Source organism: Poecile atricapillus, chromosome 3 (assembly GCF_030490865.1).
Source record: "Poecile atricapillus isolate bPoeAtr1 chromosome 3, bPoeAtr1.hap1, whole genome shotgun sequence".
Classification (NCBI taxonomy): Eukaryota; Metazoa; Chordata; class Aves; order Passeriformes; family Paridae; genus Poecile; species Poecile atricapillus.
In genome coordinates this window covers 35,886,998-35,899,422 of record NC_081251.1, presented here as the reverse complement: position 1 = coordinate 35,899,422, position 12,425 = coordinate 35,886,998, and the positions used below count along the sequence as shown (strand labels likewise).

The following is a 12,425-nucleotide window of genomic DNA, read 5'->3' as shown; positions in this document are numbered from 1 at the left end:
CTCCCTCTTGAATAATGCCAGTGGTGTGCCTGGTTAGAAAGCAATAGCTTGGTTATGAAATAATGGAAATTGTATCCATGAAAATGCCGCCCGCACATTAAAATCATCACACAGCTCACAGAGTGCTGTCTGCAAGCTTCTGGGCTATAAATCTATCAGTAAATAAGGACTATATGTGGCTCTTAATGTTAGGTGAATTTCTCATTAAATGGCTGACTAGAATGTGCTATTCATGAAAAAGAGAAGATCAGATTAAGCTGTGCTGTAAACATTAAACCACAAGATGAGACAAATGCTAGCCTCTGCATGTCGTGGTTTTAAACCAGTAACAAAAAATTACTTATTTCTTGCTGTGAGATATGGATTAAAATAAGAGCACAACAGGCTTAAAACTTAAAAGGAATAAAGACAGTTTATTAACAAACTACAAGAATAAGAAATACCAGAATAAACTTCAGAAAACCCTTTTACTTCCCACTACTTGACTATTTCTTTGCACACATGATAACACAGAGACAAAAACTTTAGAACTTTGGTGGTCAAAAACAGTCTTAATTCTTTGCTAGAGTCTTTTCATCAGTCTTTGTAGAGAAACAGAAGTCTCTTTCTGCCAATCTTTGGAGTTTTTAAGAGTTCACTCCTCCCATCCCACACTACTCCGAGGTGTGCATGGGTCGATGAGTCCAGGGATGCTATTTTTAAGGATAAGTTATTCAAAGATAGAAATCTTCTTCATCTGTTTCTGTGAGCCTTCCTGGAAAACAGCTATCCCCTTGCCCTCTCAAGGCTTTAAAATCTTCACTTTACTCATTTCCAGCAACTCACAGTATCACAACCACTCTCTCTTTTCTCTAAAGTCCACACTTCGAATACTCTATTCCTCCCATACTCTAGTCATGAATTAAAGGAGTCTTTTAAACTACTAGTGTCCATTTCCATAGCTGTAACAGAAAAACATTTCAGCGGCAAGCATCTTCTTTCTCTCTCTTTCTTATTTAAACTTAACTCTTTCCTTCACTGTTTTTGGTGGTTTTATGATGTCTTACATGTTGATTGTCTCTCTTTCTCTGTCCTTCTGGGAAAAAAGAGTAATCTGTACGTTTATCCAGGTAGTAAAGTAAGTAAAAGCTTTAGAAAGCTACAAGAGTTCATGGTGTCAGGTTTCAGTCCAGCAGCCGAAACTGAAAACCAAGCTCGGCTGATCGGCTCTGCTTCCCCCTCCCGCCCCCACTTCCCTGCAGCCTCGTTCAAGCCTGGGGGGGGGGGGGGGGGGAAGCCAAGACAGAGCTCATTACCTGATCAGCAGTCGGAAACTAAAGAGAGCGAGAGAGCTCTGTCTGTACTTCTTAAGGGGGTGTTTACAAGTTGAATTCACTTTTTAATGGTCAGAACGGCTGTCAATTCTTGGAAATGACTGATAATTGGTCTGGAGGAAAAACTCCCATCAGCCACCAGTACCTTCAACTTCCCCTCTCTGTAATCTGTCTTAAAGGTGAAGCTACCCCATGACACTGCATTTTTAACCTACTTTTACATTTTCTATTCTAAGTTCAAGCTCCAAAGCCTGTGTGGTGACAGCTCTACTGCGTGTTGCTGGCCATGGTGCATCTGGAGGTCATAAAGCACAGGAGTTGGATGCAACTCAATGTCATTCACCTGTTGGAAACTGCTTTAATTAAGGTGCTGAATTCAGGGTCCTGTCCATTGTTTGTCTCTAGCTGGTTTAAAACCTCCCTTTCAATCCCTGTTTTTTTCCCAGTCCTCCTCTGATGCCCAAGAAGAATCACTGGCAAGGAACAGCCAGGGTGAATACAGCCAGGGATCAATGACATACTTGGCCCCTGGCCACAAGCCCTACTGAATGGTGTTGAGTGTGGCCAGCAGATGATGAGGATCATCACCTCACTCTGCCCATGAGGAAAAGCTACAGAATCATTTAAAGTGTGACAGCCTGGATCTCATATACAGGGTATGCAAAAGCTCCTTCACGTGTGAATATCTTCGGGAAGAGCCTGCGCTTGGATCTAGTCACACCTTCTGCCTTACTCAAGCTATAAAGCAGGCAGGATAATAGAATTTTACCTTAGGAAACTTCCTCCATAACCAAAGCATAAAAGAAATGAGCTTAAGAAAATTTAAATGTTTAAATATGCTGTGAAGACATTTAAGTAACATTTTCTTCCGTATCTGATTATATATTAAAAATTCATTTACATGCTCAACAGCTCCCAGACCTCTGTTGGCTCCAGTGGACTCAAGTGCCTAAGGGACATGGACAAAACCCCAAAGCATGTTCAGTGAATTTATAGAGATAGCAGGGACTCAAGAAAATTGGCAGGATTTATTTCTTCCAATGTACTGCTGTAACTGGGCCAAGTCCCTGCTTCTCCCCTGGCCCTGCCCATACTTTAGATTTAAGCTTTACTGGTAATGCAAAGTGGTGCCTTACACAAGCCTCAAGCTCATCTCTCTTCCTGGGCTTGGATGTCCCTAAGGCTTGTCCAGGATGTTCTCACTTGTTCTTCTGGCTGCTCTTCATCAGCATTGGGCAGGGTTCTCTGCTAGCACTTATTAACAGGAACAGTTAGCAGAAACTGCAGGATTGTAAGTTTCCAAACATCCATGCTGTGCTTTTTGACAGCAAGTGAAAACAGTTACAAATACCTCCACCAGTAAATCCCAGTATATTTATCACCCACCCACATATCCAACTTGCCTCAAAGCAAGCTGTGCTTAAGTCTCTAGTGTATCTAGTTTTCATTATACGTTTTCAACTCCTCTGTGAAATATGACAAGTATTCCTCTTTCTTTTTGTGTGTGTGCGCTTTTTTTTTAGTGAAGTGTCTGCAAACACTTCTATTATCAAATACTTGGGAAACAAGCAAGCTTTACTTTTGTATGATATGTATTTACTTTTAGCAGCTTAGTATGTATGTTTAATCATAAGTCAGAGCCCAAAACTAACAGTGACTGAAAACTGATATTTAGACACTAAATACTGTAGCCTTTTCTAAGAGGCAACTGGACTACACTAAGTCATTAAGAAGTGTCAATTTCCATTTAATATGAGAAGGTTTCAGAGCACACTTGACACAATTGCTGTTCATGGAAGATTTCTCCATTTTGTGCGTCTTTCACAGACACTTCTGCAGCCACCAGGGAGAAAAAGTCTGTGTTTGCTTCAAATTCCACAGGACAAGAGATCAACATAACTAAGAGGTTAAATGCAGGGCTCTTCTTTAACAATAATAGTAATAAAAATTCTGTGCAGAAATTTCTCTACTTTCTTGTTTCAAACTTCTCCACAAGTAGGAGCAGCTAGGACTGTAGTCCTTATGCCCAAACAGCATTTTGGACCCCTCAGATCCCACAGAGGCTCAGTCAGGTAGCACAATCCCATCACAGAAAGTTATCTTCAAGCACAAATTGTAAGGATCTCAGATAACTACTATTTCTCATACTATAATAAGGCTTTATTACTATTTCTTACTAACTTTTTTGTTTGTTTTGTTCCCCCTGGAAGAGGGGGGCTTTTTCTTTTATGTCCATCCATCACCTGACAACTGGAAAATAGCCAAAAAACGAGACCAGAAGCTCCCTAATAGCAAAAGACTCAAATAGCTAATGAGACCTCCCCCAGCCCTTCCTTGTGTCCAATAGTCGAGGTTTTTTGAAGACTCATGGGAAGAATTCAAATATGGACAAGATAATTGCTGTTTTTCAGAGGAACTCAGTGTGTTTTAATGTCCCTGAAAGCTCTCCTAAGGCTCAGCAAACAGCTGCTCTGTGAAATACAGCCCATAGAAAGGCTCATATATACATACAGCAGCAAAGTGCAATTGTAACTCAGGTGAGTGTTCCTATTCAGATCAGCACCAAATGTATAATGTGTCCAATTATTTGGGAATTTCAGATCTTTGTTTCACTCCAGTGAACAAAACCAGTGATAATCTGGACTCTTATTTCAAGGAGATAATGCACAGCATAATTTAATTTTTAGCTGTCTCCACACTGCGGAATTCACACTCACACCATACAAAGCAGTTTTATCAAATATTTACCACTCTTCAAGACAACTTGCCCGCTTTATGCTGGCCTATGAAATATAACAGCTAGAAAGGCATTAGTCTCACCAGGAAGAGAAAGGTGGGTATTTGACTGTCACAACTCAAGGAAACATGAATTGTATGGAAAACCACCTGAGCAGTGACAGCTAACACAGCAAGCTATGTCAAACAGAGCTGGATGCAGCGTGAACCCAGCTGAGACACTTCACACTGGTCAGACTGTTCTGACCCTAACAAGCTTGGCAGAATCAAAATAACTACATATAATAAATAACTACAAAACATATGTATGCCTGGTTGTAACCCTCACTCATTTCAGACCTTACTCATTTCCAAACTGGATGCTAACTACTAACCTATTTCAACAATTTAAAAAGCACTTTGTTTTAATGTTCTTTAACGAAATGTCATTGTAAACAGATCAAAATTAAGTTATTTGCTGTATAAACATGTAAATCATGCCTGTGTATTATGATCACCCACACTCATGACAGGGTCTTCTTGACTGGCAGCCAACTTAGGTTTTGCACCTTTGAATATTTTGAGATAGGAAGATAAGACACAACATGGATACAGCTTTGCCAACTTCCAAGCATTTCCTCTCATGCAGAACTTCACACGTGTGAGAAATGCTACTACTCAAAAGCAGTACTGCAAGAACAGAGTGGTGTTGATAGGAAGCTGTCCAGTTTAAAATTAAGATATTAATTTGACTGGCAGTCATGTGTTTGTAAGTCAGGATAATATACTTACAGCTCAACAGTCTACAAAACTCTCTCTACAAGAAAATTGAAAGATTTTCATCAACAAAACACTTGAAGCAAGGCACAGAATGTTCAATTCTGTGAAACACGGAATAGTGGAATTATCCTGGCAATTTACATGTGAGCTCTGAGTCAGTGCTTTCAGGCAGGGAATAATTCCACATATGCATCTCTAATGAAACAGGATCATAAATCTTTCTGATTGGTGCTTTTCAGTTTATATGCTTGGCTTCAAATTTGTCTCCTACAGGAAAGACACTGGAAAACAGGAGCAGCACAGGGTCCAGTCCATGGGACACAGTTCAAGAAAGCATTTTGCTGTGTGGGACCCCATTTGTATGCTGTTACCCTAGTTTGAAATGGTTATTTATAATGGGTATTAAAAGAAAATAAAAGGGAAAAAAAAGGGGTGAAAGAACAGAACAGCAGGGCAGATAGCAATTGCTCTCTGGGATAGCAGATAGCCTGGCCTGCTTGATTATTAAAAAGAAAAAAAAGAAAACCAGAACCACTAAAACCTTAATAGGAGTATCTGTCTAATTTAGCTTGTGGGGAGGAATACATTAATCCCAAAGTAAATAAATGTGTAGGTCTTTAAGTATCTTGCCTTTTTGTGCTGCTGTCATGGGGTTACTTTATCTTTAAGAAAGTTAAAGTTGCTGGGGACTCCTGGGAGTCTTTTCTCCTGACCAATTATCGGTCATTGCTGAGAATTGACAGCAGTTTTAGCCATTGAAAAGTAGAATCAACTTGTGAACCCCACCTTAAAGTGTACAACCAGAAGTCTGTGGCTCTCTTTGTTTGCTGGCTGTAAAAAGTAGCAGAGCTTCGGCTTCTCGGGCTCTGCCCGGCCACGTGTGGCCGGGCCGGGCCTGCCGCGTCTCTTGTCTCCCGGCCGGGAGATGGGGCTTGCGGGGGGCTTGCCCGGCCCGATCTCTGGCTCGGCTGCAGAGTTTGCTGTAACTACATTCACTAGAAAACTGCTGAGTGAAGAAGGAGAGGGGCTCTGGGCCTGCTGCAGGCAGAGACGGTGACCACGCTCTCCAGAGCGGCTATAAAGAACTTTCTATCGCAGACGGCTCCAGCTCCTGTTCAGCAGAGATCACCGAACCATCTACAAAAGCTTGGGCAAGATTTTAACTCTTTCTTATCCAGATGAAACTTGCGGATTAATCTTTTTATCCAGAGAGAAAAAAGGAGAGTGATCAACATGAAAAGAGACTTTATAAACTACTAGTGGCAAGAAAGAAAAGAGACTTCAAGAAAGGTAGAGAATTAAGAAGATGCTTTAATTAAGCTGAAATATCTTTCTGTTAAAACTATGGGGATGGACAATGAAGTCCTGAAAAGAACTCCTTTAATTCATGATAGTGTATGGGGAGGAATAGAGTGTTCAAAGTGTAAATTTGAGTAAAAAGCAGAGTAATTGCGGTATAGTGAAGTGCTGGGAAATTTGAAGCCTTGAGAGGCAATGAGAAAACTGTTTTCTAGTGAAGCGCACAGAAACAGATGAAGAATACTTTTTTGCCTTTGACTAACTTATCCTTAAAAATGCTATCCCCAAACTAATGACCCATAACACATTTCAGAGTGATGTGAAATGGGAGGAGTGAGCTTTGATAACAGCAGCTCTGAGCAGCTGATATCAAAGAAACAGAAGACTATAACAAAATAGCTTTCTTGTGAGAAACTCCATAAATTAACAGAAAGGAACTTCTGTTTCTCTACAGAAACTGAGGAAAAGACTATAGGAAGAATTGAGACTGTCTAAACCATCAAAATTCTAAAGTTTTTGTCTCTGTTGTCATGTGAACAAAAAAATGGTGAACAGTAAGAAATGAAAAGGTTTTTCTAAAAGTTTATTCTGGTGTTCTTATTCTTGTAGTTTGTCAATAAACTTTCTTTATTCCTTTTAAGTGTTATGCCTGATTTGCTCTTGTTTTAATCCATATCTCACAACAAGAAATAAATAATCCTTTTTTCCCCTTTTTGTTAATTACTGGTTCAAAACCACGACAGCTGCTTATGCTAGAAGTATAAGCAAAAATCTTTCCAAACAGATTTAAAAAAAAAAGGTGGATCTGGAACTAGTCAGTGTATTTGGGCCCTGGACTGAAAGTCAAAAATTGTGAGATACTGCCACAGCACAGGTAGCTGCAAAAACATCCAGAGGCAAAAAGAGGGTATCTGGAGGAACAGGAGACAGTAAAGGGCTCAGGTAACCCATGCTGGGACAGGGGGCTGTCCATCCTGGAGAACTGGATGTGTGTTACTCCCCTCCTCTGAAAGGCTCTGCCAAAGAGATGCCACTTCACCTGAAATGTGAGCTCAGGGAAGGGATTTTTCCTGCCCTTCCTTGACTTTTAGCTCTTAAAAGAGCAAAAACTGGTAAATCAACCAGTAGCATAATTAGAAGCTGTCAGCATGATATTCCTCCAGGATATCTGAACTTGGAAAGTCTCGCAGGGACAAAGGGATAATTCTGCAAATGCGGTGCTAAAGGTCTCAGTGCATCCTGTTCCCTGCCAGGCTGAAGCCATGGCATTTGGCCAGAAGTGTAAAGGAGCAGGGTTTACAGTGGTAGTAACCAAGTGACAATGCTGGGGACTAGCAATATGCTTCCCCCTAAGCATTTTAAATTGAATTTGATGAGCTCCTGATATGGTACCACTGTGTTTTGATATTTAATTGTGTTTTGATAGTACCACACAGACTGAATGATCGTTTGGGTGCTTCCAAAAACTCCTTCATTTTTAGGATCCCAGACACACCCCTGGGAGAACATGGGTGACCCTTAAAGGCAATTTTGTTACAAGCTTCTGCAACAGACAAATACTTGATTTGCCCGCTCCCAAAAGAGTTATCCCTTTGTGTCTTTCTGAATGGAGCTGAGCAGGAAGAAGCTGTACCCCATGTCCCACAGGCCCTTCGGGAATGGAAGTGCCCAGCGATGGGGGCTTATAGGAGACGGAGACAGAAACTCTGGCAGTGTGGATGGTGTCCAGAGCACAGGCAGGAATGGATGCGCCCCCTGCTCCCAGCAGTCAGGTGGTGAGGAGTTTCCCTGCAGGTCCAGAGAGAGCCAGCAGACTATGTATTGCCAAGAAGCTGACAGCTGTGCTAGAGGATCCAGCCAGCAAATACAAGAGGGTAAACTGGCATTTAGAAAGCCCCGTGTAGCAGCCACAGCCTTGGCAACTGCCATTCGTAAGGTTACGCCTTGTCTTCAACGAGGTGGCCTTACTTTTGGCATTTTGACTCCTTGTTCTCAGTCTGCATTTGAGGAAGCAGTAAGAAAAAGGGTAGTTCCACATGAGCAGAGGAGTTAGATGTTGGGGCTGATGAGTTTGCTTGTTACATTTCTGTATAATGTAGAAGCCCAAACTGTTTTGCCTGAGATGACTTTGCTGTCTGTGGGACTAAAATAAAATAACCCTTTGTAGGAGTAGCTGCCTGTTACAAAAACACCCTTGCCAAGTCCTACTCAAGCCCAGGATATCTAAGGATATACCCTGTGACTCTTTCAGGGTATTTCCTTGACTGGATAGTACAATTGCTGCTTCCTTATGGGAAGATTCTCAGCAGTCCAACACCATGGTTACAGGGGGGCTTGGGTCCATACAGGCGGCACACAGAGCAGGAGGTGCTCCCTGCCTTTTGGAGCAGACTTATAAATCTGGAGGCTACAAGCACATCCTGCTTCAGTTCAGTCTTGAGGTTAAAGAGCCTGATTAATTTCCCCCAGACCATGTTTTTAAGCCCTTCCCTCCACCCTCACCAGGAAATACAAAGCTGTGTCCCAGATAGTAAACTCTAACCAAGACCCCACCTACATCAAGCTGTAGGACCAAATCCCACCACATATATTGTAGGATGCAATCCTCTTTGTGTGACACTGTGAAAAGTCTGGCTTTATCTCAGCAGTGCTTTTTTACTGGTAGAAGTGCTACCGGGCAAGCTGCTTCCCATACATTTGTGCAGCAGATTATTCCCAGCTCAGCATGATGCTCCCTACCTGGCCTTCCTGAATTCACTTCTGCAGATCACATCTCTACTTCACTGCAGCTACATTCAAATTCTGACCTCATCTGCACCCACTGAACTTCCCACCACAGTGACCTCCACAGACCCCACATTTATTACTGCCAGGACTGTCACAAAGCACAAAATTATCTGTATAAAAAGGTTTAGAAGGGTTAATCCACCAGCTGTTTGCAGAAGTAAAATCTTGGGCAGGTGTTCCATTTTACACAGGCCAAATGCTTTTGAGAGGGCTGTTCATAAACACACATATTTACATGAGCATGTGAAGAAAGAGGTTCTTGCCTTTTTAATACACTAGTCACTTTAAAAAGGAGATCCAGAGAAATATTTTCAGTCAAGTTGTGCCAGGGATTAGCCTGACAGACTTAATGTAATTAGATGGAGATGAGTTTGGCCTGATGACCTTTTTCTTTCTCCTGGTGTACTCCACGTGTTTGACCAGCAACTCTCCAAATAGCTTTCAACAGATTTAAAGCTTTTCTTGCTGTTTGCATTGAGATTTTATTTTCTCCCTTTTTAATATATGAGGCAGCTTCCTTTGTGTCCTGGAAGAGATCCTTATGTCTTAAACATATCATTCTTACAGGGAGGTTATGTTAAATCCAAATCCCTCAGCCAGAAAAGAAGCTGCTGCTAGTTTCCTCTTTACTAACTAATGCAATTGCCAGCAAGGGGCACCAGGGTTTCAGCAGAAATCAGCAGGGAAATACGAGTTTGAAAGCTAACATCCACTGTCTTTAGGCGGCCACTTGGTGAAGCTGCTGGGTTTTACAGAAAAAGAACTCCAAAAACTGTCCCCAATAACAACAAAGGCACATTATCAACAGGAAGAGGTTAAAGCTCAGAACAGCAAAACCAACACTGCCTCTGTCTGTACACTCCTGAAGTCGTTAAATAAAAGCAAACCTACATCTTAACTTTAATAAAAGTTCTTAAGACAGGCATTTATCTGCATCCTGAATTAAATGGGAAGATACCCAAGGATACAGATTTCAGCACACACAGAACTTTGTCAATAGAGGAAAAACAGGTAACAGTCAAGTACAATTTTCTCTAATTTCATAGGAATCCAAGAGTACCTTGCAGAAGAACCAAGCTATTTAGAAATAAATTCTACTCTTTGGACACCTTAACTACATAATGTTGTCCTTTTTTCATGCTAGCAAGTGCTCTGGTTCCTGAAAATTATCTGTGTATTTGGTGCCTGACAATCTATGCTTTTGGTGCTTATAAATGAATCGGAGATCATAGTTTTAACAAATAAGAGATTTTCTGTGTGTTTGTATTTTTTAAATTGGGCAGATCGCATGAGAGGTGCCCTCCCAAGTCCCAAAGTTTGAGAGATGACTGAAATGCAAAGGTGGGCTGAAGCCAATCCATGATCATGGAGGGCTACTGGCTCTTAGGAGATTGCAATCCGCATTTCAAGACAGTCAAAACCAGCTCACCCTATACTTAGAGACCTCCTAAAAACCCTGGGGAAAATCCACAGGGCTGGTCATTACCTAGCTCTTGTGCAGAGAGGCTGACAATGCTGTTCAGTCCATGTTTTCCCTGATTTGGTTTGCCTTGAACTTTTGAATGACTGTGATTCATGCAACTGAATACTTGAATGAACAGAACTTAAGCCCTGGTTTGGGGAATCACGGAAGCACGTTTGCCTTCAGCTTTGCCTTTAGCTTCTGAGTAATTCCACTGAAGCTCATGGTATGTAAGCCCTCACTTGAATTTAACAAGCACTTTGCTGGGCCAATGCTGTTTTTACATATCTCTCTATGGGAAAGTAGTGCATCGTTAGAGGTGCAGATTTGGTAGGTTTTTCCTTTTTCTTTTTGTTTTTTAACTTACAGCCACAATTTTTTGAATGTATGATCTCATGGCACTTCCAATCGTTTGAAACTGAACATTTTTTTTTTCAAAAAAAATGAAGATTTTTTTTTTCCTGTAAGATTCCCAGCCACCAGGAAATAACTAAACACAGATTAAATGCCTTATGCTGTTAATAGCATGTTATTTAGTCACCGTGGACCCACTCTTGAAGTGGAAGGTTGGTTAACAATGAAATGAACTAGAGCTCTTCTCTGCTCGCCATCTCTCCAGATACTGAAGGACCGAACAGCCTGTAGCTAAGTGAAGGTCTGATTCCACCTGCTGCTCGTTTTGAGTTACGAGGACTATCAGGTAGATGGACAGTTCAACACCTGCATTTCATGCCCCCGGAGGTCCATTCCTGAAGTGAGGAATACAGCCTACCTTGTACAGTACTGAGAATAACTATTTTCACGTCCTGTGCATCATTTCACCATTCAGTCCCCGTTCATGTGTGAGAAAGCAAGGGGAGAGCATCGACCTTTTTACCGACTGAGAGGTGCTTTAGAGAGGACCTCACAGCACAGCGAATAGAGACTGGGGATGCCCGGACAACCCCGGAGAGTACGCTGCTTCACCGGGACCACGGGAGCACCGGGCTCCGCGGGGAAGCCGCTCTGGGTGGGGTGCGCCCTCCGCTCACCTCCTCTCCGAGCTCCCCACGGTACCACAGCCCTGGGCAGAGCCCCTCAGCCCCCAGGGAGCCCTCCGGGATCCCGCCTCAAAGCTCACGAAGGAAAACTTCCCGGTTCACAGAGAAACCGTAGGGCAGCATCCCGCTGTCCGCCCGCCGCTGTGCTAGCGGGGCTCCCGCTCGCAGCCGGTCCCCTCGAGGCAGCAGCGGGGGCCGCCAGACGAGGCGCCCCGCACACTCCCGCGGCTCCCTACGAGCCCCGCACGCTCCCGTTCCTCCTCCCGCCGCCCCCAGCCCCGGGCGCTCACCTGAGCTCCGGCAGCTGCGGCTCCTCTTGCCCTTGCTGGGGGTCTCCGCCGCGGGGAGGGGGCCGAGCTCCGCCGCCTCCCCGCAGCGCCACAGCCGCCAAGTGCCGCGCTGCCCCCGGCACTGGGATTTATCGGCGGCAGCGGGCGGGGTGGGGGGAAACGCCGTGCGGAGCCGCTCCGGGGCGCGCCGCCACCGCGGGCAGCGCCCGCTGCCTTCCCGCCCCTCTGGGCGGGGGGAGCCGGCGGGGTCGCGCAGAGGGGAGGAGAGGGAAGGATGAGGATGAAGATGAAGCGGCTTCGCTCCGCGGCGGCAACACGGCACCGCCCCCGCCCCGCCGCGCCCGCCGGGGAGCACCGCGGTGCCCAGGGGTGCCCAGCGGACGCTGCCCCGGCCCCGGCTGCCGCCGCTGTGCCCAAGCCGCCGGCGCTCCTCCTCCCCGGCGCCGCCGCTGCCGCTGCTCAGGCACGGCCGTGGCCGCTGCCCGGGCCCCTGCCGGGGGCGCTCTCGTTGCCCTGTCGGGACGAGGGGCGGCTGCAGTGCCGCCCTGCCCGGAGCCCGGCGGCGGCGCTGGATCAGCCCGCTCCCGATGGAGCTCAGCCCGCTCCCGGCTGGAGCTCAGCCCGCTCCCGATGGAGCTCAGCCCGCTCCCGGCTGGAGCTCTGCCCGCTCCCGATGGAGCTCAGCCCGCCTGGTGCGGGCAGCCGCACGGTGTGTCGGCGGACAGCGCCTTTCCGAGGG

General features: G+C 44.8%; 1 protein-coding gene across 1 annotated transcript in view; it reads right to left on the bottom strand.

Moving 5' to 3' along the window:
* Window positions 1–12,069, bottom strand: part of HTR1E (5-hydroxytryptamine receptor 1E) — a 38,545-nt gene extending 26,476 nt beyond the window's left edge. Inside the window, exon 1 of the mRNA XM_058835166.1 lies at window positions 11,687–12,069. The gene's annotated coding sequence lies outside the window, so the exon portion shown is untranslated. The remainder of the gene's footprint in view (window positions 1–11,686) is intronic.
* Window positions 12,070–12,425: the final 356 nt, after the last annotated feature.